Here is a 16,612-nt window from a genome sequence, read left to right as displayed (position 1 = left end):
AGTGTCGAGTAACTTCACAAGGCATTGCTATCATGGGAAACAATAGCTCTAGGCATATATATATATATATATATATATATATATATATATATATATATATATATAGAGAGAGAGAGAGAGAGAGAGAGAGAGATAGTGGTAGAAGACAAAGATAATAAGGATCCTTATCATGGTTAGGCCTAGGGTAATATGAGTATTTATACTTTAATATTTAACAAAAAAATTAAAGAAAAAATATTTACAATGGAAAATTCTTATGAAATAAAAATATAAAAGGAAAATATTTCTGTACAATTGTACAAGGGGTGTTTTAAATCCAGTATTATTCTAAAAGAGTAAAAAGGTTAAAAAATACTGAAAACTTTATGAAGTAAAATTGACACTAAGGGTAGTTTATTATCCAATAAAGAAAAATAGTGTTTTTTAAATTTAGTGCAGCCTATATGTACAATGTTATGAAATCTACAGTCGTGTACAGTAATGTACTAGATCTTTACATTTACTCATCACTCATCACTCATCTAGAGCAACTTCCAGCCCTGCAAACCCCATTCATGGTAAGTATCCTATACAAATGTACCATTTTTTTCCTCCATATATCTTATTTGTCTATTATAATTGTACATAATGGTGGGATTTGTTGTTACATATTCATACATGCACACAATAAAAATACATAACTTAGCCAATATCATTCTCCAGCACTTCCTCTGCTTCCTGGTCCCTTCCCCTCTTCCACTGTTCCACTTTTGCTTTTTATGAGATTCGCCCTCCTACCTTTCTTTTCTTTTTTCTCTGTAGCTTCCACATATGAGAGAAAACATGAAGCACTTGACCTTCAGAGTTTAGCTTATTTCACTTAACGTAATGGTATGAGGTTCCATCTATTTTCTTGCAAATGACATAATTTCATTTTTTATGGCTAAATAAAATTCCATTGTGTATATACCACATTTTCTTTATCCATTCATCCATTGATGGGCACCTAGGCTGGTTCTATAGTTTAGCTATTGTGAATTGTGGTACTATAAACATGGGTATGTATGTATTACTATAGAACCCCTAGGTATTGACCCTAAAGAATTAAATGTAACTTTCTTATCTTTTATATTATATTTTAACTGTGCCTTTCTATATTTATGATATGTATAGATACACAAACATTTGCCATGTGCTACAGTTGCCTAACATATTGGTATAGTAACATGCTGTAATGTTTTTGTTTAGGAATATACCATATATCCCAGGTATGTAATAGGTTGTGGGAGCTAGGTTTGTGTACACACACTCTATGATATTTATGCCATGATGCAACTGCCTAAAGATGCATTTCTCAGAGGGAATACTTGTCCTTAATTGATGAATGAGTGTATGTGCATTGGCTATATGCCAAAAGGATGTCAGGCCCTGAAAAGGACCTTGCTATCAGGGAATTTGACAATTCCATTAGAAAGAAAAGGGGAAAAAAAACAAAGTGAAAATGTAGATGAAAAAATTATATCATTACAAGTGCCTTAATTACTTGTAAGAAAACTGCTCATTTCTTTTCAATTATTTGCCTGAGTACAAATCAGTCAACAGCTTAGACACACAAAGCCTTAAAGAGGCCTGTTTCCTGTTTTAGTGGACTTGAATGATTTGTGCAACCAGAATATAGGAGTAGAAATATCCATGCTCCAATTACTGAACGCTCTATGAAAACTGCTAGCCAGGTGGTCATTCCAAACCTCTACCAGTTATCTATTTACACGTTGTTTTCACTCAGCCTCTCACAGGAAGATATCCTCCTGAAAGTGCTGCAAATATGTATGAAAAACAAGGATATTACAAATAGCTGTTGACGTCTAATTACAACTTGTGGATAACATTTTGTTCTCTGCAAGCTCTGTCAAAGCCTGGATCTAAAACCATGGATAGCACAAGAGAGCCATGAGAAGTGAGTCAGTGTCTGCTTCCGAGGGAGATCAAAGATTCAGAGAGAACTACAGGGGTCCCAGAAGGATTTTTTCAGGCTGGAAGGAGCACATTTCTTCAGGGTAGAGGCCAACCACACACACAGGGAATGGTTTCCTGCAGTACCTGAGAGGTCAGCTCTCTGATGCACTGCTCCAGTCCGTGAGCTTCCCCGTGGGCCTCCGCATTGTGATGGAGCTGGCCTCCAGTTCACCTTTCTGTTCAGGAACCTGCAACCAAACCATAACCTCAGATCACATGCTGGCAGCAAGGCTGGTACAGTGTTTGCCAATAGGAGGATCATTTGAAATAGTCAAGGAATGATGTCTGCTCTTTCTGGTAGGGATTAAACAGGGCAACCACCCTGGGAAGACTCCCCTGCCAAACATGAGCTGGTTGAACCATCTGAGCTCATAAAGGACTGTTAAGACTCTAAAGGAAGTGAAAGGCTAGAGAAGGGAGAAGCCTCCCTTCTTACATTACAAAATCACACTCACACCATCCACATATGTATGCATAAAAGGTAGTGAGTTGTATGTAGCAGCCTCTGAGGACTCAGCCAATAAACTCCCTGGCCTTAAGCTTCTTTCTCCATATTCAGCTAAGACTAAAGAAATCAGACCCCTAGTCTCCATCATACTCATGTCACATCCAGGTCACACATACCCCTAAAGCCCTGCTCTGTGGGAGAGCGACAGAACAGAACTGCCTGTTTCCTTAAACAGTATACAAAACAGATTAGCCTAACATCCATTCAATAAGGTATCTACCACACACTACACACCATGCCAAGGACAGAGCGGAGAACAAAACAGAAATCTTTTCCCTGTATAAGTATACAGTCTCATGAGGAGGTGTAGGAAAACTAAAGTAAACTACAGAATATATGTTTGATGGTATCAAGAGCTATGGAGAAAAATAAGGAGGAAAAAAACAAAGCGGAGAGGGAGGAGTTGGTGGGAGAAGAGCATGGGTTTCTTCTGCTGAGGGGCTCCTCTCTCAAATGTCCATGCCTCTTTCCCTGTGCACTCCTTAACTCAAATGCTCCATTCTGCAGGCGGCCTCCCTGATCACCGTCTGCAAAGCTGAAAACCCTGGGGTATGAAGTTCCTCATCATGTCCTTTACCTCTTTCTTGCCAGTGGAGCCACACTGATCTCCTTGTTCCTGCTCAGATGGGTACAAAGAGGAAGGAAAGGAGTGAGGGTCAGCAGCTGTGCAGGATTTTTGTGGAAAAAGTCCATCGATACAAAATCTTTAGGGACTCCTGTTCTTCCTAGGAACTTATTATATCCTTCTGTTTGTTAAAATGTGATCTAAAGGTACTCTACTTTTTTAAAGACTTGATAAGGGATTTTGTGTTTAAAGTGATTAAGATACCTCAAGGTGAAAAACTTCTGTAAGTACAGCAGATCCTAGATATCATATCATTTCCTTTGTAAATACTTTTGTTGTGTAATTCTGACAGGTGATTATGGTGGCTGTGATTTAAATGTGTCCCCCTGAAATTCATGTGCTAAAAACTTGATTCAAAAAATTCATATGCTAGTGATATGTGGAGGTCAAGCCTTTTGGAAGTAACCAAGATTAGCTGAGGTCATGAGGGTGAAGTCTCCAGAATGGCATCAGTGGCTTAAGAAGAAGAAAGACCTGGGCTAGCCATGCCTTCTCTCTCGCCATGCAATGCCCTCTGTCACGTTATGATGTACCAAGATGGCCCTCCGCAGATGCTAGCACGATGCTCTTGGACTTCTGAGCCTCTAAAATCATAAGTTCAACTAACTTCTATTCTTTATAAATTACCTAGTCTCAGACAGTTTGTTATAGCAAAAGAATATTACTAAAACAATGGTACCGTGGTTAAATTTTAAGAGAATTAGCCATAATTCTTTAGTATCATCTGATATTTAGTATCTCACTGCTACTGAGTTGTCATTGGTTTTAGGCTATAACAGGAGACAAAAAGTAACTGGATATAAAATACTGCAATCTTAAATTAGAGTAGGAAATACTTGTATTATTCGTATACTTTTCAGCTAGATAAAAACATGCATATTAAAAGTTCTTTGATTTTAAACCTATGTGCTTTTTTTCTTGCTAAAATTATTGATTCATAAAAATATTGATAGATCTTATTGCTAGTAGAAGTAAGATATTATTTTGGTATAATAAATGAAGTTTTATTTTTGTTGTTGTTGTTGTCCTGAAGATATATTTCATGAGGATTGTAGAGAAAAACATTGTTTAAAATGTTCAAGAGTCACTGGGGAAAATTCATTTTTTATATGTTTTACACCCAACTTGATACATAGATAGGTTTATTTATTTCTACTGGGGCTAAAATTTTCAGGACAGCTATTTTTTCCCATTTGATTTAAACTTGTTTTTTTTTTTAATTCTGGAGCACGTAAATTATTTATATGATTTTGCAATTAAAACAGCCTTTTAAAAGGTACAAAAAGTCTAACTTTCATCTATGTATTCTCTATTATGGTTTAGATCTGGAATATCCCCCAAAGGCTCATGTGTTGAAGGTTTGGTCCAAATGAGGCAATGGCCAGAGGTGGGGCTTTCAGAGAGTGATTGGATCATGAAGGCTCAGATCTCATTAGTAGATTAATAATTTTATGGTTTTATTGGAAGGTGGTGGAAAGTATAGAAAGTGGAAGCTAGTTGGACATAGTAGATCCTTTGGAGCATTCCCTTGGGGACTGTATCTTGGCCCTGACCCTATCCTGTATTTCTGCTTCCCTGCCACCATGAGGTGAGCAGCTTTTCTCTGCCATGTCCTTCAACCATGATGTACTGCCTCAGTACAGAGTAAATGGAGCTAGCCAATCATGAACCAAAACCTTGGAAACCATGAAATAAATCATTACTTTTTCAGGTATTTTTGTCACAGCTATGGAAAGCTGAAAACACATCTTTCTAAAGGTAGTCATTTTTATTAGTTTTTAATTATGCTATCACCATTTTTGATAACATAAGCAAAAGTGTACATGTCTTTATATTTCCCCTTTTTCTTGCACAAAATAGTATTACTCTCCACATTGTCTTCAGTTCTATTATCATACTACTAGGCATGATCTCCAGAACATATTCCTGAGCTCTTCTTCATTTAATTTCAATCAATATAAGTGTATGGGTATATCATAAATATGAATTGGAATTCCACTGTATGAATGTAACATAAATGGGCATATTTTTCAGAGGCCCTTTGAACAATTAAATACCAGCAGAATATTCTTTCAATCTTTGTAACATTTATCATATGTACTTTTCATGGCCATTTGAAATTGATTCAATAATTTCAAAAGTCCTGTTTTCAAGATATGTCTCATGAGGTGTTTTTAAGCTTTCTGAAAGCAGATACTACTTCATTTCTGTCATTCCTTACAATATTTGCATTGAAACTTTCTGGATCATGAATTTAGTTGTTTCTCTCTCCTTTTTCTGGCTGTTCAGAAATAGAGGTTTTCTGCAGAGAAGATATCAGAGGCAAAAGCATAGAGAAGCAAGACTACAATGGTGTATTGGAGTACAGTGGGTCACTCTCTCTATGGGGACACTAGACTTGGTGTGGCAAGTAAGAGGAAATACATTCTTACCTAGCACTAAGAGGAAAGTGACATTTCATCCCATCCAAGAAAACTCATATTTTCTGGCTAAAATACAAAAATCTGAAAGTGCTAAAAGTAAAAGTAATGAGGATAGTAGGGGACATATCTGGTACAATATTCCAGGACAATAAAGTCTTGAATTTGGGCTGTCAAGTCCCCATGATTACCCAGGCAAACTCTTACACTGGATTCCAGTTTCTGGATTTGCTTTCTGCTCCCTATCACAGCAGTCTATTCAGCTTCATCCAGACTTTTTTTGCAAGTCTTTGATTGTCAGCTCCACATCCTCTTCAAATGGCCTTCCAGACAAACCATTTCTATCAGGTTATCAAGTACTATGGTTTGGATATGATCTGAATTTGTGCCACAAATGTGCCGCAGTCTGGGCACAATTCAGGAGCCACTTGTCAAAAGAAACTAACTTTATTTTTAGAACTACAAATGCCAAACAAAACAGCTCCTCAGGAAAAAACCCTCAGAGCCCAACTGCCACCACCAGCTTCCACAAGCCTTTCACCCCCACACCAGCCTCTCCACCTCCCACAATCCTCCTGCTCTTGAGGCCGATTGGCTGGGTTGTGTGAGCGGAGCCAAAGAAGTCCCCCAATGAGCAGCTCCGTGGAGGAGCCAATCAGCTAGATGTTGCTGGGGCCACTGTGAGCCAATCATCAACTGGCAGTCTGAAGGGCAGGGAAACAGCCCAATGAACATCACAGCAGAGGAGCCAATCAGCTAGATGTTGCTGGGGCCGCTGTGAGCCAATCATGTTTATCCACGATATTGTGGAGACAGGCATCGGGCTCCATTGCCAAAAAATGGACAGGGGGCCCCAATGCTCCGGGGCCCCAAACCACAAATATACGGAGCACTGGAGGAACCCAGCAACCCCATCAGGGTAGTGACCAGGACACATTGTCTATCAGATCCCTCATCAGACAAACCAGAGGGAGTGCAGGGTTGGACATCTGCGCCTCCGCCAGATCAGTACTAACTCCAGAGATGGGAGTTCAAATCATTCCCACAGGGGTAAAAGGACCTCTTCCCAAAGGAACAGTAGGCTTATTATTGGGATGCAGTTCTTCTACACTAAAAGGACTTTTGATAAGTCCTGGGGTAATTGATCCCGATTATGAAGGTGAAATAAAAAGTATAGCCAGTTCTCCAAAGGGTATATCAGTAATTTCACCAGGAGATAGAATAGCACAGTTACTAATAATACCAAGCCTACATGATAAATTTTCCAGTCATGCTATAGAAAGAGGTTCCAAGGGATTAGGCTCCACAGGTGTAGATTGGGCTATGCTTTATTTAAATTTAGATTCTCGCCCCATGCTAAAACTAAATATTCAAGGACATGAATTTAATGGGCTACTGGATACAGGTGCAGACCTTAGCATCATATCTCGTCAAGAATGGCCAAAACATTGGCCATTACAACAAGCCACTCAAACGCTTCGAGGCCTAGGAGTGGCGACTAATCCCGATAGAAGTGCAATGGTATTAGATTGGAAGGATCCTGAAGGATGTGAAGGAACTACACAGCCATATGTATTTTATCATCTTCCCGTAAATTTATGGGGACGAGATGTCCTAGATCAATTAGGTTTGACATTAACAAATAACATCAATCAAAATGCACCCACTATTATGGCTAGACAAGGTTTTAGGAAAGGAAAAAGATTAGAAAAACAAGAACAAGGTATAGCAGCACCAATACAAATAGATCAAGGAACAGACAGACATGGGTTGGATTTTCACAAAGGGCCACTGAGACAATAAAAATTACATGGAAATCAGAAAGACCAGTGTGGGTTCCTTAGTGGCCCTTGACTAAAGAAAAGATACAAGTAGCCCATGATCTGGTCAAACAACAATTAGTGGAAGAACATATACAACCTTCTGTATCTCCCCCATAATACTCCCATTTTTGTCATCAAAAAGAAATCTGGTAAATGGAGATTATTGCAAGATTTAAGAGCCATTAATAATGAAATGGTCATTATGGGACCTGCTCAATCACGGATTCCTCAATTGTCTGCTTTGCCAAAAACTTGGTATGTTTTAGTTATAGATATTAAAGATTGTTTTTTTTTCAATTACAATTCATCCTGAGGATAGTCCACATTTTTAGTACCCTGCACTAAATCATGAAGGTCCTGATCAGAGATATGAATGGAAAGTACTCCCTCAAGGGATAGCTAACAGCCCAACTCTGTGTCAAATTTATGTTAACAAAGTAATCCAGCCACTTAGAAATCAAAATCCTGAACTACAAATATTTCATTATATGGATGATGTATTATTAGCACACAAAGCTAAAAACACATTGCTAGAATGTTATGCCACACTTACAAATTTATTAAAAAATTATAATCTAGAGATAGCAATAGATAAAGTACAATTAAATTTTCCAATTAATTATTTAGGAGTTCTATTATCCTCAACCATGGTCCGCCCACCAAAAATTCAAATACGAGTAGATCAACTCAAATCACTTAACGACTTTCAAAAGTTATTAGGAGACATAAATTGGATAAGGCCTTATCTAGGTATTCCAACAGGAGAATTGGGACCTTTATTTCATATCCTAAAAGGTCCATCAGATCCAAATTCACCCCGAATGTTAACACCTGAAGCAAGAAAGGCATTAAAAATCATTGAAACATATATGGAAAATATGCATTTGGATAGAATTGATATAAGTTTGCTTTTATTATTTATTTTACTACCAACAAAAAATATTCCTACAGGAGTACTTTGGCAAGAAGGTTCATTATTATGAATACATTTATCTTATTCTCCTAACACTATTCTTACTAGGTATCCTGAGGCTGTAGGACAATTAATACTCAAAGGAATAAAAACAGCAAAGGCAGTGTTTGGAATTTCTCCCAATAAAATTATTACTCCATATACTATGAATCAAATTGATGAGTTAGCTAATGAGTTAAATACTTGGGCAATAATCATGTGCAAATCTAATGTTTCATTTGATAACCACTTACCATCTAATCCTTTATTGTCTTTTTGGTCATTGCATCCTGTAATTTTTCCAAAAATGACAAGAAAAACACCTATCATGAATGCTCCAAATATATTCACTGATGGGTCAAATAATGGTACAGCAGCAATAGTTACCCCTGATCAAACTTTTACATTTTTAGTACCCAAACAATCAGCTCAAAAGGTAGAGCTTAATGCAGTATTACAAGCTTTTGTGATGTTTAAAGATTCTATATTTAATTTATTTTCTGATAGTCAGTACGTAGTTAATGCTATAGTATCCCTTGAAGATGCTGGTAGGATTTCCTCTTCTTCTACTGTTTTCTCTTTGTTTTCCACTATACAAAGTTTAATCTGGGACAGAAAAGATCCATTCTTTATAGGATATATCAGGGCACATACAGGATTGCCTGGAGCCCTTAGTTTGGGCAATGATTTAGCAGATAAAACTACACATGACATACATATTTTCTCTACACTAGAAGAAGCTATAAATTTTCATAAAAGGTTCTATGTCAATGCTAATACTTTACAAAAGCATTTTAAAATAACTAAGGAACAAGCTAGACAAATAATAAAACAATGTCAAAATTGTGTGACCTTTTTTCCACAAGTTAATCTTGGAGTCAATCCTAGAGGATTGATACCTAACCACATTTGGCAGATGGACATCACACACTTGCCAGAATTTGGAAAATTAAAATATTTGCATGTTACACTTGATACTTCTTCTGAATTTTTGATGGGCTCCCTTCATGCCAGAGAAAAAACTAAAGATGTTGTAGCTCATTGCTTACAAACTTTTGCCACTGTGGGCGTTCCAAAACAGTTAAAAACAGATAATGCCCCTGGTTATACTTCTACCTCTTTTAAACAATTTTGCTCATCATTTGGCATGACTCATATAACAGGAATCCCATACAATCCACAGGGACAAGGCATAGTTGAAAGAGCTGATCAAACTATTAAAATGTACTTATTAAAGCAAAAAGATGGAATTGGGAAGGGGTATATATTCCCCAAAGATAAACTTAAAATAACCCTTTTTACTCTAAACTTTTTAAATTTGGATTCATCAGGACTTAGTGCTGCAGAAAGGCATATGTGTCCAAAAAATGTACATAAGCCCAAGGTACTTTGGAAAGATATTCTAACAGGACAATGGAAAGGTCCTGACCCAGTAATTGTCTGGAATCGGGGGTCTGTTTGTGTGTTTCCACAGGAAGAACAGCAGCCGATTTGGATTCCAGAGAGATTAACCAAGGTCCTGACCCAGTGATTGTCTGGATTCGGGGGCCTGTTTGTGTGTTTCCACAGGGAGAACAGCAGCCGATTTGGATTCCAGAGAGATTAACTAAAGCGATTTCTACAGACCAAAAAGAAGATGATTTGGCTCAAATCCATAACAGCTGATATCCAAAACTCCAATTTGGCTATCTTTACATCTGTGACAGAACCAGGATGCTTTTTTCAATATCTGTTTTATTATTGCCCTTTCCCATATCATGAAGTTCTATTTTGTTTTTTGAGCTCATACAGACCTAGGTTAATGTTTTGCTGATCAGTTCTATTTTTTTGACTATAGAGTTTTTAAACATTGCAATGGAGATTTCACCTGTAAAAAGTTATAAGGCCTTTACTATTATGTTATGTGTTGTATGTATTATATTATGTGTGCACACTTGTGTTTTGTGTTATATGTTTGAATGTACATATGTCCATATATCATATATGATGAGCACTCATGAAAAAATGGATCCAAATTTTTTTTTATTCACGTGATTTAAATGGTTTAATTTAAATTGGGTAAATAACTGTTAAGAATTGTTTTAATATGTAAACAAAAAAGGAGGTTAACAGATCTGTTTGTTTACTTTCACCTTTCCTTTTCATTATATTTAATAATTCTCTTCAAGATAATGTAAATTGTTAAGAAAATTGTTTTCTTTTAGTGCCTTCTGGAATGTTACACAATTTTTTCTTTAGTCATTATTGCCAGAATTCCTATCTTCATCCCAGTACCAGTGAAGACAATGTAAATTGTTAAGAAAATTGTTTTCTTTTAGTACCTTCTGGAATGTTACATAATTTTTTCTTTAACCATTATTGCCAGAATTCCTATCTTTATCCCTGTGCCGGTGAAGACAAAGATGAAACTAATCTACAGTTTCTGCAATAGCCATCACTGAACTGCTTACAGAACTTGCCTAAACTATGTGTCACTTGTATGCATTGTGAACTCACTTGTATGCATTGTGAACTATCTGTTGGTGCAGCGACTTGTGGTAATGTTGGGGTATTTTTGCTGACGATGTAATGGGTGGTACAATTTTCCCAAAAGGAGCCGTCAATTGGCTTGGTATATCTTCCTCCCTTCTGCTTGTCATGATCGTTCAGCTAAAATTTGGGGGCCAACAGAGGTGAGGCAAAGAACCTCACCCCCCGCTGGTACCTCTCCACAGGTGTGGCTGCATACTGGACCGGTAGTCAATGACGGGTAAGATCCAATTACAATGGTACCAACCTAAAACAGGAGGCTGACGCCCTGAGGTCAGCTCATCCGAAGACGGGTAAGGACCATATTTGGTATTGGAAAACCTAAGGCAGGCACGGTTCCTAAGCCACATGCTTGTTGTTTAAACAGAGATGGGGAGATGTTGAGAGCCACAGCCAAAGGGGCCCCAGCAAACTTCCAGCTGCCAGCAAACTTCCAGCTGCCGGCTGATGATTGGCTCACAGCAGCCCCAGCAACATCTAGCTGAATGGCTCCTCTGCGGTGATGTTCATTGGGCTGTTTCCCTGCCCTTCAGACTGCCAGCTGATGCAAAGGCTGATATTTAGGAGATTGGTCCTCCATATGGTGATTTGGGGGAGGGAGAGCTTTAAAAGGTGGAGCCTAATGGGAGGTCTTTAGGTCAATTTGCTACACCACAGTGAAGAATCTGAATGCATTATGTCCATACCCTAAGACTTTGTGGAAAGCTAAACAGATGAATGATGGACTAATTTAGCTGGTAAATTAGATTTCTAAGCAAGCCTTCAGGATGAATATGATTGGCCACTTTTAGTCAGATTTACCAGGAGACCCAAGAGAAAAGAATGATTTGCCAAATTCCCAGACTGGTCAGGGAAAGAACTAAAAATCATGTTGAAGACTGGAGGGTACAGCCTAGGGATGCTTGCTAAAGAAATTTGCATGAATAAAAGGGAGTCATGTGCTAATTGGCAAAATGATGAGGAAAAGGGCTTCAGGTACTTTTAGAATATTTTGGCCTGGAGACAGAATTATTTCATGGAACCCCCTGTACACAGTCCATGAATTGCTCCTCGAGACCCTTTAAGATTCATTTCCCTACATTCAACTGAGGAAACACTCCAAGGCTATGGCACTGGTTTAAGTGGACTCAGGTATACTACTATGCCTTTGAATCTCCAGAATTCTGAGTTAACAAACCTCTTCTCTTTTTAAAGTTATCCAGATTCAAATATTTCATTATAGAAACAAAAAATGAACTAAGACACCAATTTTTCTGTAGAATTTGTGTGAGATTTCCACTTATGATAAGAATTAAACAATAAATTACTGTTATGGGCCAGGCTCTATGGGTAATAACCAAATAGACTCCATTTTATCCTGAGACTCCATATCATGTAAAAAAAATGCTATTCCCATGGGAATACCCCACCTCTGTCCCCATCAATAGTTTCTTAACAAAGATAGCAATTCTTATACAATGTAAAATTTTTCTCGTTTTGGTTCCCATTGTTTTTGGACAATGTACCCTGTCAGAGAATGATTGTCTAGATGTTAGTAACCATTCTTTAACTTGTACTCAATTAGGGTCATTTTGACCCACTTCCCCTTCTGCTTACGATTTTAGACTTCATGATTGTTTATGGTTTTGAACCATAGCAACAGCCACTTACTATGTGCTTTACTCATGGTGTGAAAGGTGTGCTCAAACCCCTGGAGCAGGTCAAAGGGTGGAGACTTGCAGCCTGCCCCTTGGCCCACCAGCTAGTGAATAATGACGGTTCCGTCTCCTGCTTTAAGATCTACTCAGTGACTTATTGCAATCTCACCACAACATCACAAAGGGAACAGGAGAGTTAGGACTTAGAGCTATATTGTTGGAGAACTGGAGGGTGGGGAAGAGGTCAAGAAAATCTTATAAAGGCAAGATTAAGCAGATAGTGCCTTCATAATGTGTGTTATAGTTTGGGTATAAAACGTTTCCCAAAAGACCATGTGGTGAGGCTTGATCCTCAATGCAGTAGTATTCAGAGGTGGGGCCTTTGGGAAGTGATTGGAGTTATGCCCTGTCAATAAATTAGTCCACTTACAAAATTGATGGCTTAATTTTGGGAGGAGGAATTGTATTACAAAAATCAGCTCTCTCTGCTTCCTGGCCTCCATGAGGTAAGCAATTTTTCCCTACCACGGGCTTCCAGCCATGATGTTCTACCTTGCCACAGGCCTAAAAGCAATGGAACCAGTCAACCATGAACTAAAAAGTCTTGAAACTATGGGCCAAAGTAAATCTTCTACTCAATTATATCAGGTATTTTGTCACAGTGATAGAAAGATGACTACCATAATACTTGACTGCAGAAATTGACCAAATGGGAGTAGAAGCTCTTATTATTTCCTTTTACCTATGTGGATTTTCATAAATGTTATGCATATTAGTTTTTCCCTTGGTCATCAAATATATTCAAGCTTTCACATACTTTATTTCCATCATAGAGTAGTAGTATCTACCTTGATGAAAAATGACTGAGTGATAGGTAAGCTTCTCCATTCCAGAAGAAGTCTGGGTTCTATAGTGACCAGCTGGCTGGTATTTGCTATCAAGATTATGTTTAGTGCCCCAGATTATAAATAACCTTAGCAAATACAGACAGAAGTCCTTCACCTTTTTTGAATTTTAAAATGACGAATGTAAAACCTAATTAAAGGTCCTGTCTCTCCAGTTTTCATACTCCTTTAAGCAAGGAGATTAGCTTCTCTTCATAAAGTAGACTCAGGGATGCTGCACACTTGATACAGTGAGCAAAAGACCTTGATGGGCAAGGGATGATTAGAGATTATAATTAAGTCTAATCCCTATTTTAGCAAGCTCTGAAACTGACAATGCTGAGTGTCCCCCCCCCCCAAAAAAAAGCATCATCATCCATCCTTTCCCCATTAATATATTTTGCTCTCCACTTTCCATCTCCTTTAAGAAATGCTGTATCTGCCAATAGGGGCAGAGAGTGGCCTTTAGTGCATTGAGGTCAGTAGACAAATCTGAGTTTAATGTCATTTAAGAACAATAATACTACCACCAACTTTAAATTTGCAAATAAAGAAGGTCAACAGCCCTCAAATTCTTCTTTACCAAACTGATTTTTGCTACTTGAGCAGTTGTGTAAAAAGTAAGTGATGGAAACACTGCCTTCATAAAATAATTATAGGCTCTAGAAAATTAGCCATTTGTAAGGAAACACAGGAAGAACTGTTTCTAGAAACCAGATATATTGATTCACAAGTGGAAAATGGCTAAACTTAAAAAAAACCCCTTGCTTTCACATAATTTTTCTTATAGCAATTCAACTGCTCCTTTTCATTGTCAGGGTAGGTCAGAAAAGAGGAGCTAATAGTGTTCAAACTAAGCACAGAGTTATAGAGGGTTAGCTAACCTCCTCCTGACTCTGTGGGGAATCAATGGAATCTTTCTGGGCTGCACATGGCCCTTGCCTCTGGACTCCTCTCCAGTGAACTCTGGATTACAGGACTGAGCAGACAGGTAATAGGCCCACCTCCGTGGCTGCCTTCCTGGTCTTCTCTTTTGCATTTTGACACATCTGCATCATCTCTTCTCCTTCTTTCTGAAACATCAGCCTCCAGATTCTTCTTCTGGCTGGGGAGGCTTGTATTCTGAGGAAAAGCAGCATTCCTGTTGGCAAGCTGAAACCCCCAAGGCAAATGCAAGCTGTTCTGTTCAGGACATGCAGTGGGAGGCAGCTCAGACCAGGAGCAAATTTTATCATAGTCATCCGCACACAGCTAAGCAAGACCTCCAGCCCCAGTGATTTGCCATCCCAGGCACACTTGAAGGGATTTCATCCATGTAGAGTTTCAAGATTAGAGATGGCAGCCTCAATCAGAAGGTAAAAATGGATCCTGGATAACATGGGTTTGGTTGACAACTTGCTGTGGAATGTTTTTCTGCCTTTTGCTTTTCAATGTGATAAAAACAAACAACCAAGAGTGAAATCAGGGTCTCCTACAGATATCTGGGAATCAGGAGGTTAGATAATAAAAATCACAGTTCCCATGATACCATTTTATCCAGGAAGAAGAACATCCTCCTTATCTATCTGCCTTCCTATTCTTCTCTACAGTGAGGAGGAGGAGGAAAAAGTAGTTCTCAAAAGTCTCAGTCCCCAGCCCTTAGGAACCCCCATTAAAGGGAGGAAGCTTTGTGCTCTGCAGCTGGTGCTGCCCTAATTCTTTCCTGCCTGAGTTGTGACACTGGAGGCCAAATCTCCCCTTGTTGCTTCTGTTCTTCGTTTGAGGCACAGCTTTTTGAGGGTGTGAAACCTTAATATACAGAGTGTATACAAAAGGCACAGGCTCTCAATTTTTCAGTTCTCCTTTCATTTCTTCCATTTACTTTCCTCTACCTAAGCCTCTCTCAGTGGCAGGATTAAGGCTTGCAAATAGACATTCCAGCCACACAGGTTCTGCCTGCCTCCTGCATGGCAGGAAGCATCATCAAGACTGCCCCCTCTGTCCTGAGAACCACCACCCCTGTGCATCCAGGATTTCCATCACCATGGGCATGGCAGAGACAGGGTAAGTGTATTTTCCCAGAGGGTTTTCTGGATGCTTACTGCACATAACTCCATAGAAACCCTCTTGTAAAAGAAGGCACATGAAAAAAACACTAATTTTTTTTTTGGTACATTGAATGATTTAAGATTATCTAGGGAGATGCTTAAACCTTTACAAGTAGGATGACTCTGGTTCTCTTTTAGGAGGAAGGAGGTTAGGGAGTATTATGCAGGAGGGTCATCTGTATTGTCATGATATGTGCCATCTGCCAATGATTAGACTCCCACATTTTTTCTAAGCAAAAGGTCCTTGAGAACAGGATAATATTCCCTGTAGCCATGCTGGTCAAAGAGTAGTCTTGGAACCAGGAGCTGCATCTGAGAATGTGTTTGATTCCTGGGTCTCTATGAAAAACTTCTGGATTCAGTAGATCTGCAGAAAGATCTGAGAACAGGCACTTTTGTGTTAGTGACTTTTACACACTTTAATTTTCAGAAATTCTTCCCTACAGACCAGGTCTTCAGTGCCTACTTTTTTTCCCATCAAAATCCTCTCATTCTCTCTGTTTGCTTTTTTTTTAATCACTTTGGGATACAATGCAGTATCAGTTATGCCACACATATCAAGTGATTTGTCACCAATAGTTATTAAATACTGTAGACAGTGAACAATTTACTTAAAAAAAAACATTCCACTTTACAAGAATCCAACACATTATATTAAGATAAAATTTATTCAAGGAGAAATAAAATGGTTTTCCCCCCTTTGGAACTGGAAAACCTCCAAAGGGCCTCATACATGCTAGACAAGTGCTCCACTCCTGATCTATAGCCCCACTTAAGAAAATGTTAGAGTTGGCCTGCTGAGAATTATGTATAACCTACAGCCTAACTATCTGTTCTAAACCCCAACCCAACTTAAATGAGATTGTGTCATGCTCATGGACAGAAATATTCAACTGTAGGCACAAACTAATACAATACCTTTCGGTAGACACATTTCTGGTTTACCTGTTCTTTGATTCAGTATTTCTCAATCTGGGTACAACTGGCATTCTGGGAAGTATAATTTTTTTGTTATGTCAGTTATCTAGCATCTTGAAGGAGTTTTAGTATCTCTGGACCCTGTCCTCTGAAAGGCAGTAACACTTCTTAGTCACTGTAGCAATAAAAATGACCCCACAGATGTTTCTAAATATCCCAAGAGCAGGGCTGTCT

At 38.5% G+C, this 16,612-nt stretch overlaps 1 protein-coding gene across 1 annotated transcript in view; it reads right to left on the bottom strand.

The window, feature by feature from the left end:
- Positions 1 to 308: 308 nt before the first annotated feature.
- Myh15 (myosin heavy chain 15) overlaps positions 309 to 16,612 on the bottom strand; it is an 82,936-nt gene continuing 66,632 nt past the window's right edge. Inside the window, exon 7 of the transcript XR_013436896.1 lies at positions 309 to 2,183. The gene's annotated coding sequence lies outside the window, so the exon portion shown is untranslated. The remainder of the gene's footprint in view (positions 2,184 to 16,612) is intronic.

Source organism: Ictidomys tridecemlineatus, chromosome 3 (assembly GCF_052094955.1).
Source record: "Ictidomys tridecemlineatus isolate mIctTri1 chromosome 3, mIctTri1.hap1, whole genome shotgun sequence".
Taxonomy (NCBI): Eukaryota; Metazoa; Chordata; class Mammalia; order Rodentia; family Sciuridae; genus Ictidomys; species Ictidomys tridecemlineatus.
Note: the sequence above shows the minus strand (reverse complement) of the source record. Positions and strands in the feature narration are given on the sequence as shown.